The 16578-nt window shown below is 47.3% G+C and overlaps 1 long non-coding RNA gene across 1 annotated transcript; it reads right to left on the reverse strand.

Moving 5' to 3' along the window:
* Nucleotides 1-5408: 5408 nt before the first annotated feature.
* LOC150008511 (uncharacterized) lies at nucleotides 5409-16301 on the reverse strand. The gene is made up of 3 exons (XR_016511318.1): nucleotides 16060-16301; nucleotides 5694-5991; nucleotides 5409-5461 (listed from the first exon to the last, which is right to left on the reverse strand). It is a non-coding gene; the product is annotated as an uncharacterized LOC150008511 (long non-coding RNA).
* Between the last annotated feature and the right edge of the window lie 277 nt (nucleotides 16302-16578).

Raw genomic sequence — 16578 nt, forward strand, 5'->3', positions numbered from 1 at the left:
GGGGGGTTGGATGAGGGAGAGATACACAGAAGCCTTACTCACAAAGGCCAGCTAATTCCAGAAGGGGTAGCATCTAAGGAAATCTCTCCCAGGCTCCTTGGGTTTGGGATAGATTCAGGCCAGACCTGACCTCTGCAGATCCTGCTGAGAATTAATTATAAAATATTACTTAAGAGCCTTGGTTGGGTGGCTCAGTTGGTTGGAGCTTTGTCCACAACCAAAAGGTTGCAGGTTCCATCCCAGGTCAGGGCACATACCTAGGTTGCGAGTTTGATCCGCAGTCGGGGCACGTACAGGGGGGAGCTCATTGATGTTTCTCTCTCTCTCTCTCTCTAAAATCAATAAAAAAAAATATATCCTCAGGTGCGGATTTAAAAAAAACATATTGCTGGTTAAAAAATGCAAACACTATAGAGCTGTAGTTATTAACTCATGCTCGCCTTACAGGGAAAGCAAGAACAAGTAAAAGCATAGGCTGAATTGGAATGCTGGTTCTGTCACTTACTAGTTGGGTGACTTTAGCAAGTTGCTAACCTTGTTGACCACAATAACAAGTTATGTACATTTTTTCAAATAATGCTATTCACCAGATGGACTAACATGGGCAAAAAATGTGTGGTATAGCTTGAGAGATGACTTTTCCATTAATATTAATATCATTTAGAATTAGATATTTTTATACAACCAGAAGGCCCAAGTAACTTTAACTTAAACAAGTTTATTTCTCTCTCGGCTATTAAAAACTTAAAGGCAGGTAGCACTGGGCTGCTTCCTCTGTCATCAGGGGACCGGATGTCTACCTTTCTGCTGTTTTCATTCAGCACCTGGCCTTCCTCATCAAAGTCACCCCATGGTCCAAGATGGCTGCTGATGCTCCCTTACATCTCCATTCGGGAAGGCAGAAGGAAAAAAGAAAAGACAAGTAAAAAGGGCACACCTCACACCTGATACAAATCTTGTAGAGAAAACCTTCCTGGAAGTTCCAGGTTAGACTTCCACTTCCACCTCATTGACCAGAAGTTGATCCTGCGGCCATGCCAAGATGTAAAGAAGCTTGAGAAATATAGTTGTTTTTGTTACTGTTGTTCTATTACAAAGGGAAATGAACAGAAAAGACACTGGTGAGGCAAGGACCCGATTCTTCCATGACTGGTTCTCTTTCTCTCCATCACTTTGGTTTAGATTCAAATATCTGCTCAAGAATTTGGAACTTTGCAGAAGATGTTTGTTTTGAATCCCACTGCTGACCCAAAAATATTAACTTTGAAATGCCAAGTATAAATATACATGCCAGATGCAAGGTTTCAGCCAAAGAAGCTGGACTTGTAATTTTAGAATGACAGATGCTCTCATCAGTGGGGGATCACCAAGGAGTTGCAGAGCATCTAAGTTGTAAAACAGGCAACCTTTTGACTGAACCACAACATCACGGACTTGCGTGTGTCACATATCTGTCTCACTGCTCTGGGTTTTGTGGGATTTTTGGTCTCCCCCATCTTCCCATTTGAAGGACATTAGTTGTTATGAAAAGACTGACATTAAATTCATATGGCAGGATAGAAGATACTGACGTATGCAAAACAAAGTAAGTTGGTTCCAGAAGCTGAGATTTAATAAGCTTCAGTTATTTAGAATTTAACTTGCTCCCTGAGTTTGGGGTAGAGGAAGGTGGGGGTGTATGGGAAGCCAGACACCTTTGGGAGCTGCCATAACTTCTTTGGAGCATTGGAGCTATATTTAGTGCAATTAAGTTGCTAATTCAGTAAAAACTGCACAGTCCCCTTGCGGTCTGAGAGAGTGAAATGCAGCTGCTAATGATGGCTGATTTATAATCAGGGAATGACCTAGGCGCCAGGGGAAATGAGCCAGATCCTTCTGAAGGCCTAAATCATTCTCTTAGCCAGGGGATCAAGACAGCATGCTCACCCTGGGCAGAGCACCAAAGTTGGGTAGCCTCCAAAACAAGGCTTGAAAAAGTCCCACATTTTGAGCAGGATTAGACCCCTGCCTCTCCCAGAAGAATGCAGGGAGCATAAGAGAGCATTCAAAGGTGCAGGAGTCAGTACCTACACTCTCCTCAACCTCAAACTCAATCCTAGGGAAGAAATTACTCAGGAGGCAGAGAAATATGTATTTAATCTGTGACTTGGTGACCTGCAATTTCAGGTCACTAAAGATCAGGTAAGGGGATGAGCAGGGCCAATGTGAAGGGCTAGCAGGTTGTACACCACGTGTCCTCAGTGAACAGCATTCACAGCATAGTCTAATTCAGTGAGCCTCAAACTGGTCTGTGTATTACAATCACGTGGGGCCACTTGAGAAAGCCTAATGCCCAGACTGCCCCCTGAGACCAGTTAAATCCGACTTTCTGGAGGAGGGATGAAGACATCAAAAATGTTTAAAGTCCCCCAAGGGACTCCAATGTACAACCAAGTTTAAGACCCAGTGGTCTGACTCACATAGACCTTGATGTGAATAACTTCCCCTGCAGGTGTCGGGGGGGACAACCGTGTGTCACAGCTCTGGGTAGGGATGGAGAAGCAAAGAGGTAACAGAGGACAGTAGGGAGATGCGTATGCCTTTCACAAAGAAAATAACTCAAAAGCACATCTAGAAATTAGGTCTTGAACCAGCAAGCTGTGAGTGGGGTGAAACATGCAGGCAGTGTATAATTTGGGGTTCTTGAACAGCTTACATGATCCCAAATTTCACTTTTGATCTGCCCCAGTTCCGGAACTTCCCTTCTTGGATATTTTCTAAAACATGTATTTTATGTAATTAAAATAGCTACCCACATTCAAGTATCACTGCAGAGTGTGCAAAGCATGTTGTCCATACCCATCAGCCTCGCCAGGCTGCATGGCTCATAAAAACTGCCCCTGTCCGTGGAGCCCGAACCCTTCCCTCTCAGACCCAGATGCCATTAGAACCAGAGGTTTGGTTTTCCACGTGTGGTTTTTGCTGGAATTCTTTTTCTTTTCATCTTTCTCTCTGAGTTTTCAATTCCTGTGGATTAGAGAATAGAGTTTAAGGGCAAAATCAGCATTTGTGATGTAGCCTCATCCTTCCTAAACTTCACCCTCAAACTGGGGCTCTGCTGCGCCCCCCACCCCCCACCGAAGGCCCACTGTTGGAACCAGGGAAACCCTCGGTGATGCTTAGGGTGATGCTTAGTGGAACCTGGGCGGAGGTGACTGATACAGAGGCAACCCCCGCTGGGAGGCTGCAGGAGAGAGTGAAGGTGTTGGGTGTGGAGAGGGAAACTACGGAACATGCTGTGCTTCGTTAAATAGCGTAAATTTGGCTGCCGATTCTTCTGGCCTCATTCTGCCCTCAGTCTCATCAAAGGTAACAGTCAAAGGGGCCTCCCACACTGTCCTGGGGAGCCAGCCTGCAGGCCCAGGTCACAGTCCTGGTCCTCGGGTGGCGCTGGTGCTCACCTGTAGCCACCAGGTCTCCAGCTCACGTGCAGTAGAACTCAGCAATCAAGAGCCAACTTCCGTAACTAAAGGACAGCCCCTTCATGGCTGAGCAGCTTTGATAGCATCACGGAAACTTGTCCGGCCTCTGTCTCATTTATCTGCCTTCTGGAATAGTTTGGGCTGTTTGATGTTGCCGCGAGGCAGCAGCTCTGGAAGTGGTGGCAATGGGATTCTCCCACAGGCTCCGGGTCTAAGACTTCACTGTCTTCACCAGTGAAAGCTGGTCACCCCCCAGTTCCCTCTGGCTTGATCTGATGAGCCCTCTGTCACCGTGCCATGACATATATGTCTTGTGTTTCGTGAGTCTAGTGATAAACGCTTTAGCAGAATACACTTGAAATCTAAGGTTCTGGCTCCATCTTTTTCTTTAAGGACCATAGAATAGTGTTTAAGAAAGTAGGTTCTGCACTCAAATGGCCTCATCTGGCTCCATCATTCTGTTAGGACTTTTGGCAAGTTCTCACTCTCCCTGAGTCTCGGTTTCCACATCTGCAAGATGGAAGTAACACTACTGCTCATGCCCTAAGGTTTATTGGGAGAATCGGAGGACGTGATGCTTGGAACATAATTAGCACCTGGTTAAAAAAGAGAGAGTGCTGATGTCATTGGGTCATCCTGTCTATACTTCATCCTTGTGAGCCAGACCTAAAGACTATCTGTGGCACCATTGCTTTCCATGGAGTTCTTTCCAACTTCAGCTCTGCCTGGGTCCAGGAGCTCCTGTCCCAAAGTGTCCCCACCTGATAGCAATTTGTTATCTCTTAAAAGACTTCTTGCTTCCTAGTGGAATAACCACTCAAGAACATATTCCACCACTTGGTCACCTACTTCAGAGTGCACCACTAAGTCACCTCTCCCTTCTTCACCCCCGCTCCAGTAGGCACACCCCATCCTGTTTGGGAAAGGCTGATACATCTGTTCCAAGAGGCTCGAGCTATTTAAATGGACACTTTCTCCCAAGTGTGCCACCCACAGCCTGCCAGGGCTTGGGAGAGGTGGCCTGCACACACTGGCAGCTCCTAACCTAATAATAACTTGCACACTGTGTGATGAATTATCTAATGTTTATTCATGGTCCAGAGCCCCACCCATATCAATCTGACATCACTGTTCCCCTAAGAAACAATAATCTTCAAATGGAATAGAGCAGGAGCTGAAAGCCCCATAAACTGCAACCAAATGAGGCCAACATGTCCCTGAAACAATGGCCACAATGGCGTGGTGTGACTGCAAGCCTGTGAATTTCTGCTCCAGATGACTTGTACATCGCAGTGCGTGGCTCCTCCATGACCGAGGAATGCAGAAGACTATGAAAACAGTATGGCCTGGCCTCCCGTATCCTATGGGAGCATATCTCTAGACAGACATGACTCTCGTATTAAAATCTTACTAATGCAATTCTGCATCTGGAGCATGTGGTAATCCTCAACATTTCAAAGTAAGTATGTGGATGTTAGTTCTCTATGGAATTTAAAATACACCCTGCAGGCTTGTTCTCATTCACTCTGTAGCCCTCATTTAGCACCCAGGATAGGTTCTGTCTGCCTTTTTATGACCTGGTATGGAATACAAGCTCCTTCAGCATAGGGGCCCTGTCTTGTAACAGAGCTTTGAGGGACCAGAATCCACACACAGGTAGGTGTTTATGTTTACTGATGAATAGGATGACATAATACTGCTCAAGAGAGAAGTGAATCCACATGACAGTTATTATCTGAATACATTTAAGGGCATTTTGTTCCAGGAAGTCCTAAAAGGATATTAGCTAATCTTCACCCTCCTGTCTCAAAGTGTGGTCCACAGACCAGCATCCTAACATCACTGGGAACTTGTTAGAAACACAGAATCTCAGGCTCCAGCCAAGACCTTCCGATCAGAACCTGCATTTTAATAATTCATACACATTTTAAAGTTTGAGAACTTCTGGTCAGTCCATAGACCTTCATGTGGATGGTTGAGAGGAGTATTCAGATAAGATTCTGGAGAGAGGGGTGTGGAGAGGGAGAGAGGAGAAGGGGAAGAGGGAGAGGGAGAGAGAGAGAGAAAAGGGATCCAACATTAAAAGCTAACATTTGCTGAATGCTCATGAAGAGTCTAGGAGGTCGGCACTATCATTATCCCATCTCACTAGCTAGTTGTGGAGATACAATCAAACCTACACAGTACAAACTCATAACCATTATGTTACCTATAAGGAGGCCCCTTCCTTACCGGGTCACTGTCTGGGAGGCTCAGGATCCAGGCCTCCCTGCTGTTTGCATGACCACCTCTCCCAGGAGTCTGCAGCCTCCCGGCCTCACTCCAACACAGACACCCCAGTTTCTCAGTGGTGTCAGCTGGGCCCTGTGCTGAGGATCTTGTTGTAATTAGCCTCCTCTTTCCACCGCTTGCTGGGTGGCACGTGTGGGATCATACTGGCAGGGTCAGTCAGCCAGGCTTGGAATTCTGGCTCCAACATGTGTTGGCTTGTGTCAATCTTTTTGGCTTCTCAGTGTCTCATTTTTCTCACCTGTTAAGAAAATAACAAGACTGCCTGCTTCACTGGGTAGTTTCCAGGGTTAAACAGACTCATCCAGAGCAGTGTCTGGAACACAAAAAGCACTTAATAAGATCCGTTTGAAGATGCTGACCACATGCATCTCTCTCCTCTCAGTACATTGGTCTGTGTCTGAATAGATCAACAGCACCTGCGAGAGGTAGAGGCGGAGGCCGTGGTTTCTGTGTTACTTGTAGAGAAAGAGGACTGCAGTGAGGGAGGGTGACTGAGTGGAAGCCTAGAGGAGTCAGTGGTGGCGGGGTGAGGGGGGCACTGCATCCTAGGCTCCTTGTTCCTGGTCACACCCATCACACTGAACCCAGGAGCATGTTCATAAAAAGACCCGTGGACATTCAGGTACCAGCAGGGTGCCTCTGGAAGCCTCAGACTGAAACACCACGAATTTCAGGACTTTGAAAAAGAAAGTGTCCGTACTCCATAAAAGAGTCATTTTAGGCTCCAGGAACCTGGGAACAAACAGCAGAGGCATCGTAAACATCAGGAATTGATGGCTTCAAAAGCAGAGTATTCAGTTCAAATATACACAAAAACTCCAGATTGATGTATAACTTCTGAAGAGCTGTGCAAATAAAAGTCCAAGGGCCAAGAGAGGACTCTGCAGGGAGAAATGCTCTAAACTGTCAGCACTAGGCGAGGGTTCGGGACTGGGAGCAGGCTGGGACGCTTGAGACACACATGTTAACCGTTTTTCAGGGCTCCCCCATTGAAATCCACCCAAAAATGGCCCCCCAGCAGCCTCACTTCCATCTCAGCTACCCCTTTCAGGCACCACCATGGTTTTCATATTTAGTTTCATAATAGTACATATTAAGTTTATATTTAGCTCTATTGTCATGGAACAGATGCGTGTAACCAACTCCTGTGGCAAACAGCATTGGGGAGCCCTAACAGTGTGAGCAACCGCGAGGTGGTCTCAAAGCGGGCCATAGTGTGGTGCGCTTGACCAGAGCTTAGCATTCTCATTAGCTGCCTCAGCTCTCAGTGAGGGTTCCCCCTAAAGACATAAGACACTTGAAACTTCTGCCACATGTGGGTGCAGCAGGCTTGCATTTTTGCAGGACCAACTATATAATATGTATGTAAGGGCAAAATGAAAATGTGGAGCACCTTGTTTAAAAGTGATTAAGAGTTTCAAGGTGGTGAGAGCAGTGTCAAACCAAGTGCAGGGCTCTTCTAAATGTAAGTCTCTTGGTGACAGCACAGGTCACATACATATGTAGTCAACCATGCACTTTAGGCCACCATATCGAATTCAAGGGATGTCACTATCCCTTAGTTCTCCAAAATTAAATTTCCAAAATACTAGGGTGCTCCCTCCCCGTCCTGGGAGCCTACAGGAAAGCTGGGCTTACATGGTGTTAAATAACGGCAGGGGCAGGAAGGGAGGCCTTGGCCTTGGGCCCCACTGCCTTCCCTCTTTACCATCACTCCTTTGGCTGCACAAAGCTACCTCCAACTCTGGTCCTCACCATCTGTCTTTTGGGCACTCCAGGGGGCTCAGAGAGGCCCCCACAGCTCTCCTTCCCCCTGACCACAGAGTTGGCATCCACCAGCCACCAAATCTCTGCCTCCCCACGTTCCTGGGCCCTCGCTTCCCTTCCTCACACCTGGGAGAAGTCAGAACCTCTTAGAGGATCTGGCTTCACACATAAGGCCCTACTCATGCCCTGGGGTAACTGCTAATATGAACGTAGAGTACTGCCACTGAATCCTTTTTGTGTTTTGATATTATTTATATATATTCCATTCCATGCTTTGTGTTTTTAATATACACATAAAGGACATCTGAACTTGATTTTTTGATTTAGAATTGTATTTTGAGATTTGACACAGTGAGACATTGTGTGTGTGTGTGTGTGTGTGTGTGTATTCATGCTTAATGGTTCATTATATGAATATATCACCTTTTAGTATCTAATTTTCTGTTGATATATGCTATGGTCTCAATTTTATTGTCCACCCCCAAACTCATATGTTTAAATCCAATTCCCAAGGTTATGGTGTTAGGAGGTGATCAGGTCATAAGGATAGAGCCCTCTTGAATGGGCTCTGTTTTCATAGCAAATATATATGACATAAAAACACAAAAGGACTCAACAGAAGTATCTACATTTGTATTAGCAGTTACCCCAGGGCATGAGTGTAGGGCCATGTGTGTGAAGCAAGTACAACTGAAGAGCATGCTGGGAGCTGCGTACATGCTCCAACTGTGACTGGAATGTTTTATTTCCTTCATAAAAAGAAGATCTAAACCAAATGTGACAAAATCTTAACAATTGTGAATTCTGGGTGGCGGGAACTGGAGTGTTTGTTTTTTATTTTTGTCCTGTTCTGTATTTTACATTTTTCTCAAAAGGAAGTGTGGAGGGGGGATAGGGGATAGAAGACCAGTTCTGACGAGCATAAACGCACAGCCATATGTCATCATATAACCTCTTGGCTTCAGAAGGAAAAAATCATACAGAGAGTGTGGAAAAAATGATTTTTAAAGCACCATTTATCCTCTATATTAAAGAATGTGAGGAGTTAGTAAATTGCCTGTACAAGGACAGAAAATTAAAAGTATATTTGTCAGGGTAGGCTAGGTTTTACTGCAAGAGCAAACAACTCTTGAATTTCAGTGGCTTAACACAACAAAAGTTAATTTTTTGACTCAGGGGAAGTCCAGCACATATCCAGGTGACTTTCCTCCAAGTGGCAATTCAGATGGTGTTAATTCCGTGACTTCACAATCAATCTCAGCCCAAGGCTTCCGCTGTAGCTGGTGAAGAGGGAAACTGGAGACTCACACAGGGGGTTCACTGCCTCAGCCCAGAAGTAATGGGGACATTTCCACTCGCATTTTATTGGCCAGAACCAGTAACATATCCCTGCCCAACTTCAAGGAGTCCTTTTATATGGGAATAGAGCATAAATGTATCTTTATGTCGCTATTATTCTTTAAAAGGAGCCATATGTGGCTTTGTCTAAACATTTGGAATCAGATTCGCAGCAGGTTTTTAACTGTTTTTTAAAAATGGGTTAAATGATCTTATAATACTTCTGGGTCTGTTTAATAAGCTCATTGTTATGCAAAGACATTACATTCAGAAGCAGGAAACTACATTATTTGCCTAAATCCCAGACAGTAGTAATGTGCATTTCTGAAACTTGCAGGGAAAGGGACCACTGTGGGAAACAGGTGTCTGACTCCACACTCCCATCTGCTTGCACATAAGCTTATCTCTATGTAAATTCCTGCTCTTCCTAAAGAGTAAAATTTCATCCCAGCCAACACATTTCCCTATTTCTACCCCCTCCTAATGCCACAGAGTCACTCTTGGCTTTGTTTTTATTATTCATTTTCATATGTCTGAAATGTTATGAAACATTCTGCATATATCTGCAGGGCACCCTGCCTTGGAGTTGCTGAAGTCACTGTCCATTTAAAAAACCCAAGTCTTACATTATGGTGCCATGTCCTGGGCACAGCTGGAAAAGGCAGGAGCTTCCAGAATAGGAACATCCCTCAGGGAACACAGTGCCAGGCAGGCAGAAGGACCCGCCTGCAGTGTTTATCTTTTAAGGATCTACCAGGACACTCTCACTGGGGGGAAGCACAATTGAGACGCTGTATGCGGTCAGCCTGCCTGCTGCTCACCAGAGGACAGACGAAGACAGAGCCTGTCTTCACCTTTCAGACCCTGAGAATTCTGGTTCTGTCCGTGGAGCAATCACAGCCCGGTCACCCTCAACAAAACCAGGGTTCCTCTTAGCCTCCTCCCCTTCCCGGTCCCTAGGGATAATCCTCCCCGCTTGGAATCTGCTTTTCCCTGGCCCTTGTCCAGGCTCTCCTTGCATCTGCCCCTCGGCAATTGTTTCTAGGCCAGTCTTCTGGCCTCCCGTTTCTCCCACGTCCAGTCCTCTGCTCGCCCCCATCTCCCCTCCGCCCCCGCTGTAGTCCACTGCTCTCAAAATTGCAGCGGCTCCCCCTACAGGACAAAGGAGGAAACTCAGTGGGGCGGAGAGCCTTCTCCAGTGGATCCAAACTAACACATCTATTTCCCCCCCTTTTCACTGCAAAGCCCTTCGGCCACACTGAGACAGGGTATATCACCGGGTGGAGAGGAGCGTGGGCAGGAGGGCCATTTGGCTTGACCACCCCCCCCTATTTCCACAAAGAGCTCAAATTTAGACTTCTTACATAATTTGCAGATAAGGTGATATATAGTGAGTCCCAGGAATAAACTGTCAGGGATTCCCAGGAAACTTTATCTTAGGCTCTGTTACTGGACCATATTGCCTGTCGGGGGTTGAAATAAATTTTTAATAAATTCTGTAATTTTTGTGAACAGTAAAATTCTCTAGTATTATGTTTGGTATTAAAATAATTTAATTGTTTAGTGTAAACCAATGTAAACATATTTTTAAGTGACCACAAAGATTGTAATTTTCTTGGGCATTTCTTTCTCTTCTCTTTTCTTTTTTTTTTTTTTTTTTGTGGTGGATGGGGAATTCATTTCTTAGCACACAAAAATCTTTTTTTTTTTTTTTGATGGCCTGGCCTGGCCTTGTCTTTGTTTTGGGTGTGGCTTTCTCTTCTCCTCCAGTCACCAGGTTCCCCCTTCCCAGAATCCTCTCCTTCCTGACGAGCTCAGCCCAGGCTCCTCCCAGGCTTAGCCTCACCTAACAACCTCTTGGCCCTCCCACAGCCCCTGTTCTCTCATCAAGCTGCAGCGCAGGGAGCACAGTGTCAGTTCTTGTTTGGGCTTGCCACCAACTACCTGAACTTCATATTATCTTTCTGCCTATGCACGTGTGTCTTTTACGCTAACCTAGAAGCAGAGATTGTCTCATCCTCACTCCTTGTACCCACAGTATCCCCAACGTGTCTCGAAAGCCTAGAAACCTCACAGCCTTTACTCAGGCTGCTGAGGACCAGCTCATGGTACCTGCCTGTGCGATCCCCTTAGGGAATGTCCTTCAGGACATCCTCAACCAGAGATCCTTGGGAGGGCTCCAGGGTGCTCCATGAAGCCTCTGAAATAGTGCAAAATCTTATGTGCAGGTGCAGTTTTATGGTGAGAGGGTTTACAGTGCTTATCAGAGTCTCCAAAGGGCCTGTGGTCTCAAAAACATGATGAACTCCTGCCCTGGGACACTTCAGGATGCAGCAGAGTGATGGGTGAAAGGACTCTGTTGCCTCATCTGCAAAATGGGAATGATGATGATGGGCGCCTGCATCGGAGGGGTACTCAGGAAGTGGCCATCGTTAGTCCCAGATCTGATCCCAGAAAGGTCTCAAAGGAAGGAGTGTCCCCCTCACCCCACCCCACCCCATCCCCCGTGCCTTAGGTCAGCGGCAATCATCAGAATCACCTGGGGAGTTTTCAAACTACAGGTTTCTGGTCTCCATTCTAAGACCAAAGAACAATCTCCAGGAGAGGGCCTGGAGAGCTGCGTCTTTACCAAGCCTCCTCCTGAGTGGTGCTGGGAGTTGTGGCCCAGGCGTTGTTCGGTGGTCCGCAGCCTCACAGCCTGTGCTCCGCGCCCCACGAGGCGCTCTCGCCCCTGCCTGTCCTCATGCTCCGAGGCCACATGTTTAAGGAAACTGCCTGAGCCTCTGAGGGAGCAGCGGACTGCAAACATCTTCCAGAACAAAGAATTAAGTATCTTTATAATTATATCCAGGCCTATATTTAGGCCACGGCTCATATGGCCTCTTGAACTTCAAATAAATACCTATTCTGGTCTTTGTTTGAACAGGTGTAACAATATTGGGGGGTGGGGGAGACTGGATTTATCCAGGCGGGAAGGCAGCTCCCCCAGCTGTCAGAAAGCACACTGCCCTTCCATTCCTCACATGAGAAAAAGCTAATTACACTGTCATAGAGCAAAATAAACGCACACGTTCAAACCCTGAGCTCCCGGAGGCACGCAGGGCAGACTTTCCTCAGGCTGCTCTCCGGTAGGGTTCAGGGCCAGCCCTCAGATGCTTTTGAGGCCATTGCAATGGGGCCATTCTGGGCTGGTAAGACGGGCTGTCCCCAGAATGCCCACACTATTACCCAAGCACACACTCCCACACACTAAGGCACAACTTTCACAGACACTCATGCGCACTCACACATTCGCATACTCTCGCATTCACGGAACGCTCACACATGCGTGCACACGCCCACGCACACACACCCCTCCCTCATGCCGGAGTGCTTGCTACCCCCCAACCACGAGAGCTGACTTTGTGGACCTCAGTCTTCAGTTCCCTGTCAAAGTGCTTGACTTTAGCACTTCAAATCTCCTGTCTGGGAACTTCCCTCTCCCCCAAAGTCCTGGGTGAACTACGACAGCTGGTCACCCTAATGCACACTTACACAAGGAGAGGCCTGATGCACCGTCTCAGCCACGCAGTGTCCTGTGATGAGGTTTCACTGTGCTCTTCTGAGAGGGGCACTCGGGCACCTGTCACGGTTACTGGCTACTGCAGCTGGAACACCCAGACCAGCACCCACAGTGGCAGCAAGCACCTACATGTCTCAGGTAAAGGTCAGAATCAGACTGGCAAGGGATCCTGCAGCGTGCTTAGTGTGGACACTAAGTAAACGACAAATGACAGCTATCAGAAAAAAAAAAAAAAAAGAATGGGGATGCAGTTTATTCTTCATGTTGTATCAGGGTATTCCCATCACATCTCAAGTCACATAAACAAATAAGTTAATGGAGAGTACTGGTTTCCTGTTGCCATTGTAACAAAATACCGCAAATTTAGTGGCTTAAAGAATGCAAAAAATTTAAATGTCCAATTCTGGAGGTCAGCGATCTGAAATGGGGCTCACTGCGCTAAAATCAAGGTGCTGGCAGGGCTCTATTCCTTCTGGAGGCTCTAGGGCAGGATCCATTCCCTTGCCTTTCCCATCTTCTAGATCAGTGGTTCTCAACCTTCCTAATGCTGCGACCCTTTAATACAGTTCCTCATGTTGTGGTGACCCCCAGCCATAACTAAAGCATAGTAATCACAAAAACTATATGTAATTATATATGTGTTTTCCGATAGTCTCCGGCGACCCCTGTGAAAGGGTCATTCGACCCCCAAAGGGGTTGCAACCCACAGGTTGAAAACTTGCTGTTCTAGAGGCTTCCAGCATTCTTTGGCTCTTGGCCTCTTCCTCCATCTTCAGAGCCCTCCATTTAGCTCTTAATCTTTCTCTGACTCTCTTGCCTCCCTCTCTCATTAGGAAAAGAACCCTTGTTTTTTGAGGACCCCTGTGGTTCCATTGGGCCCACCCAGACAATCCAGGACCTAATCACATCTTCAAGGTCAGTTTTGCTGTGTAAAGTAACAATTTCACAGGTTCTGGGGTTTAGAGAGTGGACATTTTTGGAAGGCCGTTATCTGCCTACGACAGGGGGAAATGTTTGTCAGTGTTAAATTTTTTAATCTTCCGAAAGTTTTTCTCCAACCTTTTACACCTGCTCCCACTTGCCTGGTAGAAAATGTTGGCAGAAGGCCGAAAAAATTATCAAGCAAATTAGCATTGACAGAATGTTCTGAAACTGCCACTTGGGGAACTCAGTAGTTTCCTTTCTCTCTCTGTGTGTGAACTTGTTTACTGGTGATTGCGCTTTCATAGTACATGCCTTAGCAGGGTTGTGTTTTTTGCTTGTAAAACTGTTCCTAGCACATTAGAGGGGACTAACTTGTGACACCATGCCCTGCAGAGATGACCGTGACTTTGCAGGCACTCTAACCTCTGACAAGTCTGCGGACAGCCCCTGAGAGAGGCCAGGCTTAGAACATTACAAGACCACTTCTCCCAGGAGAGGGGGGGACCACTGGCATTCTAAGCCAGAAAGAAAAGAAAAAGAAAAAGAAAAAAGAAAAAAGAAAGGCTTGAGTATGCAGCAAGCTCCCATGTTCTTCAAATAGTGAAGAACTCAAATCTGGAGTTTGGACCGGAAACTGGAACTCAGTGGGAGGTCTGTGAGGGTGGAGGATGGGGGTGCTTCCAGGCTTTCAAAACACAAAACAGGTGGTTTTCAGCAGTACTCACTGGCTAGAGGAGGGTTGGGAGGGGTGGGAGGGGAGGAGTGAACACAAAGTAGGCAGGCTTCTGAAAGGGTGGGGTCTGGGCTGGTGCCTGAGAGAGGAGTGTGACAGGTAAGGGCTCTGCACCTCCTTGCATGTCACCGGGGAGATCCCAGGACTGCCCAGGGACCCAGGGAGGAACCTCAACACTGGACTGGAAAATGCTTTTCTCAGGCTCAGAAGCAATGGGTGGGGGCGGGGGAGGGAGTGCACATAAGTGGGAGTCCAGCAAAGCTGGAGGCCCCCACCCACCCCCAAAGAAGATCAGGGAGCAGAGTGTCAGGAACTAACATCCTCTGATGAAGCAGCATTGATGTGGGTGACAAGGAATCTGAAGCCATGAGCCCAGCCAGAGGCAGGATCAGCCAAGTCTGACAGGCTTTCATTATTTTAGGGTAAGAAATCTGTGCTTTGTAAACATGCCAGATGGCTATGCCTTTGTATATTTTGATTTTTTGTTTGGATTTGTTTTACTTTTGTTGTTGTTGATGATGTTGTTTTAGTAAAACTCTAAATAAGAAAAGGGTAACAGGGTCCTTGTCTTTGCCTGGGAAGGCCCAGCTGGAGAATCCAGGAATTCTTGCATAGCTGAGGCCCCTGGTGATGTGAATCATAGAAACAAGACAAATCTCAACCCCAGAAGTGGCTGCTCTTAAACTTCCCAGGGACATCACCTTTTCCACATATTGTATGAATGAGGTGACTTTCATGGCCCATTAGGTGTGGCTACAGGAAGAGCAGGCGTCAAAATGGACAACTTAGCCATGCCCCATCCTGCTCGCCCAGAAGGCTGGATGACAGTGATTGTTTTAAGTAGCTTGGCAGATAATGCAAAATGCCTCCTGGCTCACTTAAGGGCCTTCTCTGCCCCTTCTCCCTTTACCCTCTCTAGTTTTTATGCAAACACCAACATAAATACAAGTCTACAGTCATCACAGTGAACCTGCCTGACATCAATTAACTCTAAGCTCTAGCAAGTGGCAATCTTCAAAGAAGCTCCAAGAGGATTTCATGGGAGGATTTTAAGGTGTTCTCTAAATGAGTATTCTAATGGCCCATTTCCTGACCAGGCAACCAGGCTCAAGAAAGTAAACTGTGACATTAGCTAAGTGATCCTGCAAGCAAGGGATAAATCTGTACACAGAATAAGGTCCAAGGACCCCAGTTCCCTGACTATTCCATTAGATGTTTGTCATCTCTCAGTCAAGCAAGTGGCACATGAGTGTTCCAGGACTGGTGACTGACTGCTATGCCTCAGATTGTCATTCCAAGCTATTGCCAGGGGCATCTTCTCTGCTCACATTCGGGGGGCAGGGGGAGTAGCAGCTGAGAGAAGGGGTGGGCAATTTATTCAGGAGCCTGACGCCAAGAAATAGATTTGGTAAGAAAATACTTCAGAGCCCACTAGAGAACTTCCATAAAACACAGACTCTGTAGCAACCAGGGAGCGATTTGAATCCACTTGGAATTTCTAGGGGGAAGGAGGAAGACTTAGTAGCTCTCTTCAGAGCCTCGTGAATAACTTCACCTGACATGGGACATTGAACTGACAGAAATCTGGGATGTACAAAGGAAAATAGGTTTCTGACTAATCTTTGTCACCTTAATCTTATTCCTGAATGGGGAACTAGGGTGGGTGAGGGAAGCCTCCAGGAGGTTCACCATTTTTACACACATTATATTTCGTCCTTGTGCAAGAAGTATTGGATGGGAAACATATTTTCTGGCAGCTGAAACCTTGCTGGCTGGGTTGGCTAAGGGAAGGCCGCGCACCCACGAACGACCAGGATGTGGAAGTCATTTGTAACTCCCTCTGGGCTAGTAGAGGCAGTGCGTGGGGGAGGGGAATTAACATGAAATAAACACTTCAGCACAGATCTGCAAGGGTAGTGGCTGCGTTGTTATTCATGCCGCCTTAAACCCCAGGCTGAGACCCCCTGGGCCCCACCTCCTACCTGCACACTGCAGATCCTCGCTTCACAGGTCACCACGTTATTGTCAATGAAGCCGCTGGCCCCGGCATTGGGGAGAGTTTCCCAGGCTGTCTTCAACTGCTCTGGGTAAACAGCCTTAGATGGGCGGGTAGACAGGACGGTGCAGACTTGCCTAAACCTTCTCGAAGATCCCAGGAGGTCTCGGTCCCGCAGGGATTACCAACGTTCCCCTCCGAGCGAAGCCTTTCCTGTCCTGCCCAAGCGCTGCGCACCCGCGCGCAACCCAAGTGCCCACGGTCTTGGTGGCAGCTGCAGTGGCTTGGGTGGCCAGGACCGACGAGCGGCTCTACTGTTTTCTCTCCGATGGCCGCGGGGGGGCAGGAGAGAAGGCCTGAAGGCACTGGCTAGCCTAGGAGCCTGTGTTACGCGCGGACGGCGCGGAGACGGCCCGGAGGAGCGGGGTCCCGGGTGGGAGGAAGGCCGGAGAGCCGTCGGGATCCAGGCAGCTCAGCCCAAGACACCCACCTGGGCACCCGGCTC

Source organism: Furipterus horrens, unplaced genomic scaffold (assembly GCF_987537825.1).
Source record: "Furipterus horrens unplaced genomic scaffold, mFurHor1.1.pri manual_scaffold_5, whole genome shotgun sequence".
Lineage (NCBI taxonomy): Eukaryota > Metazoa > Chordata > Mammalia > Chiroptera > Furipteridae > Furipterus > Furipterus horrens.